The sequence below is a fragment of the Euprymna scolopes genome, chromosome 1 (genome assembly GCF_053919585.1).
Source record: "Euprymna scolopes isolate OS-2025 chromosome 1, ASM5391958v1, whole genome shotgun sequence".
NCBI classification, from domain to species: Eukaryota; Metazoa; Mollusca; class Cephalopoda; order Sepiida; family Sepiolidae; genus Euprymna; species Euprymna scolopes.
Genome location: NC_136482.1, coordinates 8,995,231 through 9,009,621, shown reverse-complemented (window position 1 = coordinate 9,009,621; position 14,391 = coordinate 8,995,231). Strand labels below are relative to the sequence as shown.

The 14,391-nt window shown below is 34.3% G+C and overlaps 1 protein-coding gene and 1 long non-coding RNA gene across 2 annotated transcripts in view; one reads left to right on the top strand and one right to left on the bottom strand.

Annotated features, from left to right (window-relative positions):
* LOC145277731 (protein kinase C delta type-like) overlaps positions 1-14,391 on the bottom strand; it is a 433,752-nt gene that overhangs the window by 174,725 nt on the left and 244,636 nt on the right. The gene's annotated exons all lie outside the window — the stretch shown is intronic.
* The window catches only part of LOC145278049 (uncharacterized), a 94,990-nt gene continuing 83,928 nt past the window's right edge, over positions 3,330-14,391 (top strand). The window contains exon 1 of the long non-coding RNA XR_013868340.1: positions 3,330-3,493. This is a non-coding gene — a long non-coding RNA (uncharacterized LOC145278049). The remainder of the gene's footprint in view (positions 3,494-14,391) is intronic.

Below are 14,391 nucleotides of genomic sequence, written 5' to 3'. Positions count from 1 at the left end.
TTCCTACTAGATTTTGATGCGATTCTACTAGTTCTGAAAAAGAGAAACTCATTTACAATATCGTGCAATCATGAAAAATCGTTTTTTTCAATCTCAGTGACATCCGTGTTCATCCACCGACGTTGGAGGGTTCACCCAACCATATACGTCTCATCAACCCTTCTTGTGATTCCGGCACCTCAATATCATTACCTGTACCTTAATGGTCTAGTAAACCAATAATTTATTGTGTAAAACCATGTACCTTCCCCCTCAACAAATATTGACTCCCCAACACTTGTATGCCATGGTTTCCTTCATTTTCTTGTTCTGACTGTCACATCCCATATTGGGGATCACTGAGGGCACACACACTGGTTTACAAGTATGTAAAAACAATGCAGACTCACAAAAAAACCCACAAAACTTTGATACATAGTGTATAACTCAGTTGTGCGTGTGTACACGTGTGCAGTACCACAGTGGAAAATGAGTCCTAAACGCTATCTTAGTTAAGTTTCTATGTATAAGTTCAGACCTAACTGAGATAATTTGTTTGATTAACAACAAAGTTGTCAGCTCATCTCATAATCTGCTAAATATCTGTCAAACCGTCTCAGGGACCAACAACATTGAATAACTCTAATTCTTAAATATATTAACTTATGACTGGAAATCCTATGTTCAGTCTTTTTTCTGAGTCACCCCCACCACCAAATCAAGAGAAACTGACTACGACTGCACTCGTCCTATCAGCCACACCTAATCTTAGTTTGCCTTTGTGCACATTGATAAATCATTTCTCCACATTCTCTGGAGGGGGAACAGTCCATAGCATCATTCTCATATTCAAATTTTATTTCCGTGTTTGTTATCTTTGCTTTGTTATAATCAAATTTGGATTGTCAAATTTAAGTAAAAATGGCGCAAGTGGATAAACAGGAAGAAAAATGGCACATGAAAAAAATATAGGTGAAAATCTCTCAAATATAAATGGCAATCATTTGTCGAATTAAAATGGAAATTATATCTATATTTAAAAATAAAAAAGTTGAACCCTAATTTTTTTTCTAAATTCTCACCTGAGTTTATTACTGTTGCTATTATCTACTTATACAAGCAAACAACAATATAAAATGCATATAGAACTAAAATTAGTTGCGGTTAAAGTCATGTCTGGAAATCTACAATACAGCCCGTCCTGCTCTATGGTTTTGAAACATGAAGATTTTTTTTTAAAAGTTGGAAACCTGAATGGTACATATACCTGCCTTCTCATGAGAACCCAACATTTCTCATGGAAGACCCATTCAACCAAACAAATCTATAGCAAACTTCCATTTGTATCATCTACTGTCAAAGCAAGACGTGTTTAATTTAGGCCATTGCTCTAGAGCCGTAAATGAAATTATTCCTTCCCTAATTCTGTGGAACCCTAACACCAATTCCAAAAGTAGAATGCTCACAAACCCAGATATTGTTGCAGGGGATGTCAATGTTGAGAGGTGAGACCTGGAAGCAGTCATGCGGAACTGGGATATTTGGTATAAGCGTATGAACTCCATCATCTCGACTATGGTCAAAAGATGATGATAATGTCTTGCGGTACATAATTTGGGGTCGCTTGAGGAAAGGGTTTATGCTCTGTGTTTTTGTTTTATGCCATTTTCCTATTCATCCTCTTCTTAGAGAAAAGTAATTTAAAATGTTTACATTCTATCAATGGCATTTTTTACAAATAGTTTGTTTTCTCTAATTCTATTATTTTATTTCAATACCCGATTAATAGCATAAAAAATTCACACGTGTATTTATCAAAGTCTGATCGTTTAAACATGCTCTTCTCTTTCCATCTACCTAGCATCAGTAAAAATTTCTACTAACAGAACTTTTCCCCAATGTTTCCGTCAAAGCCAATGTCAATAAATTTCTGTCAGAAACTATTTCGACAAGTATTTAGACTTATATTCATCTCCTCCAGAGGCATCTAGCCCTAATAAATGGTGATGATTTAGTAAAAACTAACAAATCTATTATATAAATTTCAGTCGTCTGTGTGTTGGTGTGTTTGTATATCTGCTAGAAACTTGTTATCAGGATCAAACTGGCATGAACGTGGTACCGTTAGAAAGAGCGATCTCTTGGACACATAATATTGAAAAATTAGAAAAAAATCAATTATTTCATGTAGAAATGTCGTTTTGTTTGAAGAGGGTCAGGTAAAAATCTTGGTTTCAATGCTGTTTGTTAATCATATATGTCAAACAGTCGATTCGTTGTTTCATTTTAAAAAGCCAAATTTGCAATGTTATAACATCGGCGACGTCTTGGTCCAATCAATAGAGAGTTCACTTACGAACTTAACTTTTGCAAGTTCGTGCCTGGTACGCAGCATCCCCCCTTTAATAACACGAAAAGATGGCATCTAAATCATGCTCTTTTATTTTTTTATATTTAATCGCATTTAACGACCCTCCCCCCCCCCGCTAGTCTTGTATATAAAACTCACTATGTCTGTTGGTCTGTCTCCATCTTTTTCAAACTGTATCCCTTGAGATGCGAGGTCACAGGACAGTATGAAGCAGGTGAAATAATTACATTTTTTTGTAGACGTTTTTTTTAATGTTTTTTAGTTGGTAAAAATAGCTGCTAAGGACTCAAAATTGAAAGAAATTGGTCCTTGACAGTCGATTTAAAGTTCAAAAGCTGCAAGAAATCTTAAAAACTGCCCACCCCACTAAAAAAGGCCCGAGTCTCAGCTGATACCACACCAAATGGGCATGAAGAATCAAGGAAAATGGAAGGAGCAAGGAGAGGAAATACTAACCAGACCACCATTTGATAAGTGCAAAGAGTAATGGGTTCTTAAGGAGGCTTACTGCCACCCAAATTCCAGTGAAGACAATGGTCGTCGCCAGTAAAAAAAAAAAAAAAAAATCAATGGCAAACGGCTGTTGCGATACAAAGGTTATTGAAAGAGGTGAATCAAAGTACTAGAAACCTAGGGAAACTTGTCACCCAGATTCCAGGAAACACCAGATTTTTGTCACCACGTAATCTCTGATGATTATCTATGTGAATAGTTCTAGTAAGTAAAAATAATAAATAAATGGTTATCTTTACGATTGAAGTTTCTAGTTCACTTCTGGTTACCCCTCTTCATGTTAAGAAAGATTTTTCTATATAATAACGTTATTATTTAGAAAAGTCCTTAAAGGGTGAATTTCTTTACTTTACTTCTGTACTTTCACCTAACAATTTAATGAACAAAAAATACTGTAAAAATTCAATTAAAAACAAAGCAACAACAGGAAGTGAAATGGAAATTTGAATCGTAAAGATAACCAAATGAATAGAATAAAAGTAATGTCGAGTTAAATATTAACATATCACACCAATGGATACACACACGCGCAGTGTAAGCGACTTTGATAAACTGTCAACGTAACGCTTCCGGTTAGTACACAGTCAACAATGCCGGCCTTACTGGAAGTGCCGATTCCAACCATGAAAGGTAAAGTAAGAAAAAAAGCGGAAGAAACTGAGTATGAATTTTAAAATAGTCACAAACGATTACAGATTCATTCACAGACGGAAAAGTATTAAACGCAGTAACAATAGTCATTCTCTCTGTTATGAGATAACCCGAGAAAAAAAAGGGGAGATAAAAATGACAATTTTATATGGTTATGATATATCACTCCAGTCCTCGGACAAAAATACGAACGTATTATCCCTACTGTTCTCAGGGTGGCATCTTCACGGGAATTACCACCCTCGAAGCAAGAGGTGTGATAAGGCAATTTTTATAGACCTCAGAATTTAGTAGTTCTTTTTCGTTCCCGGGAGACATCCTCCCAGGCATTAGCTTCTCGAAAAGGAGGAGGATGGCTTTATTGGCTGATGCCTGGAGCGCCTTCACTGGGAGATATCGATAAGCAGAAAATTGTTAAAAATAATTTGCTACCGGCTAGGAGCGCAGTTGTGGTGTTTAGAAATACCCCTCTTTTATCTTTTGCCACATCCAGCTTTCTTGTGGGGAAGAGGGGTGGCATATTATACGCTATATTAGGGTTGGGTGTGACATAAGGCCAGACTTCATATGAGGTGCGAGGTGCGGTGCGGTGCGCCCAGGTGCGGCAATTTCTCAACCCCACAAGAGAGCTTATGGTTATTAACGAACCACATCGAAAAGTTGCCTGGTCGCACTTGTCGGAATTCCCGGCATAAACCAATCACTCTTTTAAACGATGGCAGTAAGGCCTGGGAAGATGGTTTCCTGAAAATAGAACAGATACTATACTCTGTGTGTTAGAGTTATATTAAAATTACCTAATTGGACACATCGGAATTCCTCGATGAGGGCGAGAGACGATAACTCGACCCTTTCACCTGGGAGGATAACCTTATAATCGAACAGATTACAACACTCTTATGCTAGCCAGAGAACCGAATAAATATCACTTGAAGTTGCGAGTCGATCTCTATAGTTATTTTCATGGTAGGTGCTCGACGCTCGAGTGCTCGACTGAGCTCCAATCTATAAACAAAACTTCCATGAGCGAAACTTTCTTTTCTAGAACTGCCCGTCTGTGGAACACAATAGCACGGAGCTGTTTCTCAACAGACTATAACATAGTCGTTTTCAAGTTCTGTGTAAACAAGTTCTTGTTTAGCCGTCGTCCACTTAAATAATCAAATTCTACTCAATTCCAACCATTACTGATCAATACGGTGTTGTTTCACCGGTCACATGACATTCATTAACCTTTATCCTCGAGTGGCCTTTGGGCATTGATAAGCGGTGACCCCTGGGCCCTCCTCCTCCCTAAAAAATAAAATAAAATAAAATATAAACATTCTAAAAAGATTGCTTTTTTGTTTTAGACACAAAGTCGATATTTAATGTGGAGAACGTTTCAGGTCAATCCAAAAGCGGATTGCGACAAAAATAAAAATGACCTCAGTCTAGAAGTATTTCTCCTTTTCACCGACCGAGGATGAAGTGTATTTATTTATTACCTATACAGAAGATTAGAAAATATGTCAGGTGAGGTTTTGAAAATATAGCGCTCTAGAAGTGTATTCTGGTCTATGAAAATGCCTGAGCAGTCCTGTTCGCATTCCTCAGTAGTGGTACACTGGTACTGCAGGCGATCAGCAATAAACTAATCTTTTCACAAAGAAGTAAAGGCCCTGGGGTGGGGTATGGACCTCCTAGAACTGAATCCATTGCGACAGCAACTGTAGGAAGTATGAAATGTGGTATTGGAACAGATACTACACTTTGCGGTCCTTATTTAGAATTCAACCTAATTAAAAAAATTGAAATATCTAAAAATCTTTACGGAACGGAACGAAGATGTCATATTCCAAAACAAATCACTTAAATTGATCAAGCAGTTTTTTAACTGAAAAAAAGAAAAAAAAAGTTATCTTGAAAAAAAAAAGTGCAGATAGTCCACAATATTTCAAACTAGCAATATCAGCCTTGTAATTCCACCGATTTTACATTAATCCTTTTTAAATCGTTTAAAATCATTTTCTTTATAAAAAAAAAAAAAACTACTTGATCAATTTAAGCGATTTTTGGAATGTGATATTTCCGTTCTGTGACGGGTACGCCGTAAAGATTTTTCAGTATTTTTGTTTTTAAATTAGGCTGAATTCTAAATCTCGTTAAAACCGGCACAGAGTATGCTCGGATGGAACACAGCTGGCTATGGTACTAGAATGTTTACCGCGAGGAAGGTACTGCTATTCTACTGATAGCAGCAGCATCGGTAAATTCGAAGAAATCGGCGGTAGTAATAGATGTGTCAGAAAGAATAGCAGCAGACACAGGAGTGTCAGCTTTTCTTTCTCTTGAACTCACTCGAAACAAATGACACTCACGCACACAAAAAAGATATATATTAAAAAAAAAATTATCAGTATATTTTCATAGTTATGGTTAATTTGAATAAATATTGCCTTGACTTGAGCAATCTATGAATTGGATTTTATAAATAAAACGATTAAATATACGATCGTATTTAAAGTTCATATTTGCGAAGTTCAATTATTAAGTTTTAGCGACTCCGTCAAAAAAGCCTACTTTTCAACGAAGTTGTTATTATTATTATTGCTGTAATTCTTTATTGATGCGTCTAAAAATGTATTTTAAGTCTTGAAATGAAATAAAAATGAGTATTTTAACATTCTGAAGCCGGCATTTTATATTTAGAAAAGAAGATATTGAAATCTGGACATTTTTTTTATTGAGCAATCATACCTCGTCATTTTTTTTTATTTTAAAGAAAATGATGAATCTGATCTTTCGTCTTATTAATTTGTGGAATATATTTTAAATAAAATATTAGTGAAATATTGTGATAATTATCACTGAAAATTTGCTCACAAACGAAAAAGTGTATTTTTTTTCTTTCTTTTTCTTTCGAAGAGTTACTAAAAACAGCAGTTGAAACACGAATACAGTGTGTGTGTGTGTGTGTGTGTGTGTGTGTGTGTGTGTGTGTGTGTGATCGCAATCAATGAATGACTGGGTTAATCAATACTTCTTGTACAAGTGGATGAGCTGTTTTGCTTCTTACCCGGATGGAGGACTTAAAAAATAATTCAAAATATAGCTAGGTTTACTAATAAGTTTTCCCTTTTAAATATTTTTTTTTTTCGTTTATACTTTATTCGCTTAATAGTAAAAAAAAAAAAAAAAAATCGCTTTATTGAATTTACGTATAGACGAGAAACACACAGACACACAAGATGATGTCTGAAAGTTTTATTAATAGAGATGCTGAGCCGTTTTTTGGAAGTCGCGTTCCAAAAATATAACCGCAACAACGACAAAAAGCGTGCGTCCAATGTTACGTGTTTACAATTTTAATTTTAATATTAAAATAAAAATTAATTTAAGTTTTTTTTTTTTAATTCAATTAGTTAAGAAAAAGGTTAAAATATTCAATATGTATTCAATATTCATCAAAGTTAGATAGGAGAGAGAAGCAGTAAGCACACACAACAACACACCGTAACACACGTGATCTTTTCTCAGTTTTATTATTACACTGTCTTATTCCTGTATGAAACACAGGAATAATACATACAAATTCATATACACAAGCGCGCGCGTGTGTGTGTGAAGACAAAAAAAAAAAACTAAACACAGGAATAAATAATAAAAAACCAGAGCTTTATCAGTTTCCTTCGGATCAATGAACGTAACGAAACCGGTAAATGCTCTCGATTTTGATTATTTATTCCTGTGTTTAATTAGTCTTTCCTTTTGTCTTTTTCACACATCCTGTTTCCCCGGCATTTCATTCTATGCGTGCGCGTGAGACCAAATTTCTCTATTCATCTCTCTCTCTCTCTCTCTCTCTCTCTCTATATATATATATATATATTTTTTAATGATCGATTTAAAAAAAATAGGATGGGGGGGGGGGATGGAAGGCTTGATAATGCGCAAAACGATGAGGACAAATACGCAAAAAAAGGTAAGACTGGATTCGAAATTACGTCTTTTTCAGTTTCCGAAAGAATCGATAACCGAGAACCAAAAGGAGATGACGGAATCGAGAACCAGTTCAACTTCAAACAAAAACACAGACTAATTCCCTTTCTTTCTATTCCCATTTCTTCCTTATCAATTATGTGAAAAAAAAAAAAAACAATCAGATTTTAAAAAATTATAAATGAATCGAATTCGAAGATCCCAAATTCTAAATGTGCGAACACTAAGAAAAAGGGGGAATATTTTAAAGTTTTTGGTATTCGGAACGAGGGTTGGGCGATCTCCTTTCGAGTCACACATGTGACTCGTTGGGCAAATCACCCTGCACTTTGTCACCTGACAAGGATCAAAGAAACTAACAGAATAAATAAAAGACAAAAACAGAAATGGAAATAAAGGATTTTGTTGTTCGAAATATAAATAGCCCCCTCCCTAACACACACACACACACACACACACACACACACACACACACACACACACACACACACACACACTTAAATCAAAGATCCGCTAAAATTGCGACGAGAATGAAAAAAAAAAAAATTCAGTTATTTTTAATTTTCTCCCGACTTTCACTTTCCAAAATATGATGAACAACGAAGTGTGTATGTGTATATCTATAATATAAAGCTGAATGTGTGTGTGGTCACGAATAGGCTCCTATATAGTTGACTATTTAAAAAAAAAACTGATTACATATAATAGTAGAAGATGTATCGAGACACAGGAATGGGTATGTTTGATCTGGCAGAACAGTGGTTCATTAAAATTGTGGGGTCTGCGTTCGCGCCTGGTCCACAAAGTATGGAAATAAAAATTTAAAAAAAAAAAAACGTTTACAAATGTTTTTGATATAGATGTACATAATAATACTTTGATAAGCATGTTTTAACTTAAATAGGGATGGTATAATAAAATTGTGGGGTCTGCGTTCGCGCCTGGCCTCCATAGAAAGGAAATAGGCACAAACTTTAATAAAGACTTTTCATATCTATCTGCGTAAGTATACTTTGATAATTATGTTTCAGTTTGAAGAAATATAGTATAATAAAATTATGGGGTGTTCGTTCGCACCTGACCTTCCTAGAATGTAAATATGTCACAAAGTTTAACAAGGTTTTTTAATATAGATCCACAGAATATTGTGATAAGTGTTTCAGTGTGAACAGGTATGGTATAATAAATTATGGGGTTTATCTATTTTATTTTTACTTTCATCATATTTTGCTTTGGTTTTGATACCCCCAAATTCAACCCAAATTTACAACCCTTCCTTTCATAAATCAGAGTCCATTTTCTGTAGACTGTTTTTGAACCCAGTCAACGACAGGTACTTTTGCTAGTATATATATATATATATATATATATATATATATATATATATACACACACACACACACACACATACACATACATACATACTACATACATTATTCCTGCCATCAGTGGAAGATTTTGTTTTAAACAAAAGAAAATTAAAGGAATCGTTTATGGCATTGAAAAATATTCACATATTTTTTTCGATTCCAATAACGATTCTGATACACCCAAAAGTTGCGATTTTTCCGATTCCCGATTTCGATTAGTTATCCCAACATTAATATCTATCTATCTATCTATTTATATAAAGTAGTAGCGTTTGTGTGTATGTCTGTGTGTGTACAACTCTCCTATAGCTCACACCACTCGACCGATTATGATCAAATCTGGTATGATGATGGTCTCCGACCCAGAGATGGCACACACCATTTTTTAAGTTTAAGGTCAAAGATTAATGTTGGGGCTTTTCTAGTAATATATATGTGTGTGAGCTTTGCTAGTAATATATATGTGTGTGAGCTTTGCTAGTAATATATATGTGTGTGAGCTTTGCTAGTAATATATATTTGCTAGTGATATATATATATTTGTGTGAGCTTTGCTAGTGATATATATATATTTGTGTGAGCTTTGCTAGTAATATACATGTGTGTGAGCTTTGCTAGTAATATATATGTGTGTGAGCTTTGCTAGTAATATGTGTGTGAGCTTTGCTAGTAATATATATGTGTGTGAGCTTTGCTAGTAATATATATGTGTGTGAGCTTTGCTAGTAATATATATGTGTGTGAGCTTTGCTAGTAATATATGTGTGTGAGCTTTGCTAGTAATATATGTGTGTGAGCTTTGCTAGTAATATATATGTGTGTGAGCTTTGCTAGTAATATATGTGTGTGAGCTTTGCTAGTAATATATATGTGTGTGAGCTTTGCTAGTAATATATATGTGTGTGAGCTTTGCTAGTAATATATATGTGTGAGCTTTGCTAGTAATATATATGTGTGTGAGCTTTGCTAGTAATATGTGTGTGTGAGCTTTGCTAGTAATATATATGTGTGTGAGCTTTGCTAGTAATATATATGTGTGTGAGCTTTGCTAGTAATATATGTGTGTGAGCTTTGCTAGTAATATATGTGTGTGAGCTTTGCTAGTAATATATATGTGTGTGAGCTTTGCTAGTAATATGTGTGTGAGCTTTGCTAGTAATATGTGTGTGAGCTTTGCTAGTAATATATGTGTGTGAGCTTTGCTAGTAATATATATGTATGTGAGCTTTGCTAGTAATATATGTGTGTGAGCTTTGCTAGTAATATATATGGGTGTGAGCTTTGCTAGTAATATATATGTGTGTGTGAGCTTTGCTAGTAATATATATGTGTGTGAGTGCGCAAGAGTGTTTTACACTGTCTCTTCTGATATACTTATATAATTTCTAAATTATATTTTCAGACATTAAAATCTTAAAACAAAAAAGCAAAGAATACAACAGTAATGCGTGAAAAAAAAGGTTTTCCTTGTTTTCAGGAGCACAAACGAACGGAAATACTTGACTTTTGTTTTCAAACTTTATTTCAAACATAAAATTACTTTCTATCCAGCTTCAAAATTCAAAATTAATTCTGAATTTCGAAGAGTCACGATAATAAACACACGCCGGCCATTTGAAAAAATAAAAATGATTTGACATTCAACAAATTGTTCTTTTTTTTTCAAACAATTTCTGGGCGCATAATTTTATTTATAACATTTTTTAAAAGATTTATTTGAATAATTTAATTTGGATTCCATAATTTAATTTGGATTCCCTTTTTTCAACTAAGAGTGGCAGATACACCATCCCAGATGTGGCGAATGGTGGTTTTGTAGATGTACAGGATGCTGTCTCGTGTGTAATTTTTTAGCACAGTAGAGAAAGCCAACTTTTTTGCAGTAGTTTTTTTCAATGTCCTTAATGTATTTGTTCCAGTTCATATTGCCTGTGAATGTTAAGCCGAGGAGTTTGAAAAATGGGATTCTTTTTTTAACCTTAAGATCTTTTTAAACGAGCAACGTAAATCTTGTCTCTGATGAGTTGTTTGGTGAATTCCCACCAGTCAGCGAAACGAGTGTAAGACAAATTGTACTAATAATGAAATAAAATTAGTGTGGTGTGTGGTTTAGTATGTTTACTTCCAATATATATATATATATATATATATATATATATATGAGAGAGAAAGAGAAATTGTGGGTTTTTTTTGACGAGTTCTTGTGTGTCAACTGTATTGTACTTTTTACCTCAATTTGTACTTAGAAAGAATAAGGCTACAATAAATAAAACGTTACGAATGATATTGGGAAAAACACATTTTAAAATATTGTAAAAATCTACCAGAATTTATTTTTATTTCTTCAAAGCATACTGTAAAAAGGTTTTTGAAGTTAAACCAAGTATATAATTAACTTTAAATATAAATTGTCTGCTCAGTATATTCAGAAGTTATTTCTCTTGAAAAACAATTATCTCCCCTGAATTATACCGGGCAACAAGAGAATAAACTCTTCAATTTGTACGTACACACACAAAACATATAAACAGGCACATATATGATACTCAAACGGTATAAGTGCATATTTACACAGACAAGTGACTTTCTGCTTTGAAAATGACCGGCACTAGACTGTGTAGACTATACTGAAGAAATTTTTTTTTTTTTTTCAGTAATATCATCTACTGAATCTGTGTTTAAAGTTTTATTATTTTTACTTGAAAAAGTGCACATTTTTTTTTCATTTTATTTTATTTAATTTACTAGCAGATGTACCCGGCATTGCCCGGTATGAAATGTAACGTTAAATTCCTTAAAAAAAAAAAAAAAAAAAAAAAAAAAAAATATTCCTTAAAAAAGAAAGAAATCAGGATACGGACTCCATTCCATGTGTTCACTTCTTGTAAATAAAAAACATACTTGAGCTGAGATCGAAACCAAAACCTAAAGACAGTGAGTCAGGTATGATAACCATTACGCCAGCTTGATATGATCTTTAAAAAGTGTTTTCAAGCCTACTGATTCTTAACATAAGGAAACTGTCATGTGAACGATTCATGCATGCACAGTCATGAAACAGTTGACAAACAGATAAAAATTCGATGACTCCCCCCCCAAGCTTTAATTTTTCAATTTTGACCCAGATGAAAACCGATTAAAGAATTTTCCACATGTCTGAAAACCCTATATACAAAATTTCAAGTCTGTAAGTTTGTAGATCAAAAATTATTTCAGTATATAGGTTGAGTGTTATCCCCCCACACACACACATTTTCAGATTTTAGAGATTAACTTGTGAAAAGTTTATAGTTTTAGATAATGTTAAGTAAACATTCATTTTCTTTTCTATTTAGTTAATTAATTTTAACTTCATTATAAAAAAAAAATATTTTCAGTATTAATCTATTATATAAATCTCACCTGTCTGTTTAAATGTATGTATTTTTTTTTTTTTTTTTTTTTACATTTTCACCCCAAACAAAGCACATTGCCACTTCGATGTAGGGGGCTACTATCAGGACCTAAGCTACAGGGGTACTATGTAGGGAGTTGGGCAGCAAGATGTTTGTTCACATTACACTTGAACTTCTGCATGTCAGTACAGTTGGGGAAGCAGGGACCCAGAAGGGAATTCCAAAGTCTAGCAGTTCTGGGGAAGAAACTACTTGAGTAGAAAGCTCTCTTACATCTAAGGATCTCTACTGTGAATGGGTGGGATTTAGCTGCCTGTCAGGTTTGTCTAGGTATTTATGTCGAGGGGATATAAGTGCTTGCAGTTCGCCCGGAGAATCCACCATTAAAATACTTGTAGAACAGGCAGAGGGATGCAACATTTCGTCGATGGGACAGAGGCTGAAGCTTAGATGACAGTTTTCGACAGAGGCAACGGATCCTGACAAGATAGGTATCATTTTTAAGCCCAATGTCTCGGACGACAAATATAAAAAAATTGGCCCAAAACATTAATTCCTTTAACTTGGCCGTTTTGTACGATTAGGAGTCAATTTTTTTCGCCAACATTTTAGCAAGTCATCGTTATTGCTGGATAGACTTCGGTTAATTTTAACGCTTTTGACTTCCGGTCGCGTCATGAAGACATCGTCTAAGACGTCAGATTTCATTTCACTTTCTTTTCCGCCTTTGCATCACAGGTTCGAGCCTACCTGCCTAGTACCACTTTTTTTTTTTTTTTAAACCCCTCTCTTCACCCTGGCTGCCTACTGTTGTTTTGATTCCCTCCCCACTTGGTTACCATTTTTTTTCACACCTCTCCACATTCACGGGTTCGAGCCTGCCTGCCTACTACCACTTTTTTTTTGTTTTTTTTGCTCAACATACACCTCACAACACCCGGGCAACGCTGAGCAAAAAAGTTTCTGAAAATGAATATATCTCAATAAAAATAGTTTGTTTTTCAGATATTCTTATGTGTTGACTTACATTTGTGTTAGAGTTTTCAGATTAGGCTACACACCGTTTACTACGGGTAACTTGTTACATATTAGTGACCCTACGTCAGAAGCAATTAAGTTAATTAATGTGAATTTTGACAAGGGTCATATCGAGTGCATAATAAATCAGATCTGTAAAACAATCATTCTCAGGGTTGAATGAAAAATGGGTGACAAGGCAAGAACCACAGGTCAAACGGTAAACAAAACAAAATAGAGCAATGGCAGATGATGTCACATTTTCAAAGACAGAATTTTCAAGTCAGTTTCTTGGTGGAAGCCATGCAAATAAGACTCGATTCATGATGTAGAAAATTGATAATCTCAGCGAATGGTATCGATGTCTGTCCGCCTGCATCATTCAATTCGTCAAGTTAGTTAAGTTTAAGAAATAAATAACTAGTTACAATAACATTAATCTCTCTTTCTCCTAAATCCATTCTCTTCAAATATAACCTTGAAGAAAACTCAATGAACGTTTCCTTACGTCTTCTTTCTTCATAAAAATAGTTTTATTCGTCTTAGTTGAACAGATGAAACGATCGACGACCATTCATGAAAGGCGACGAAAAGAAACAGTGTCAGACAAGATAATAAAAAACTATGTATAAACAACACACGCGCATAATTATAAAGACTATTTTATTACTGACAATGTTACACACTTTCAAGGCCGGGAGTCGTTTGTTTGTATAAATATGCATTTGCACTATTCAAACCTAAGTTTGAGTTTTTCTGACGATGGGATCGAGCTGAATAAACATGTCCTGCCCAATTCTACCATCTACATGGTTTCCACTTCTCGTTGCAGTTTAGATATCTAAATGTGTTCCCTATTTACTTGTGCACTTCCCACGAGGGTAGAGTGGGACACAAGGTCGGTTTTTATGTTAAGAAATCCCCCCCCCAAAAAAAGACAAAATTAAGATGTCATTTATCTAGAAAAAATTCTCACCTACTAAGGAAAGAACAGATACTATACTTTGAATCATTCATATTCAGAAAATATATTTAAAATTTACATTAAAAAATATATGTAATAAATTACATCTCATACAAAAAAAAAAAAAACAAAAAGAAAAAAAAAACACGG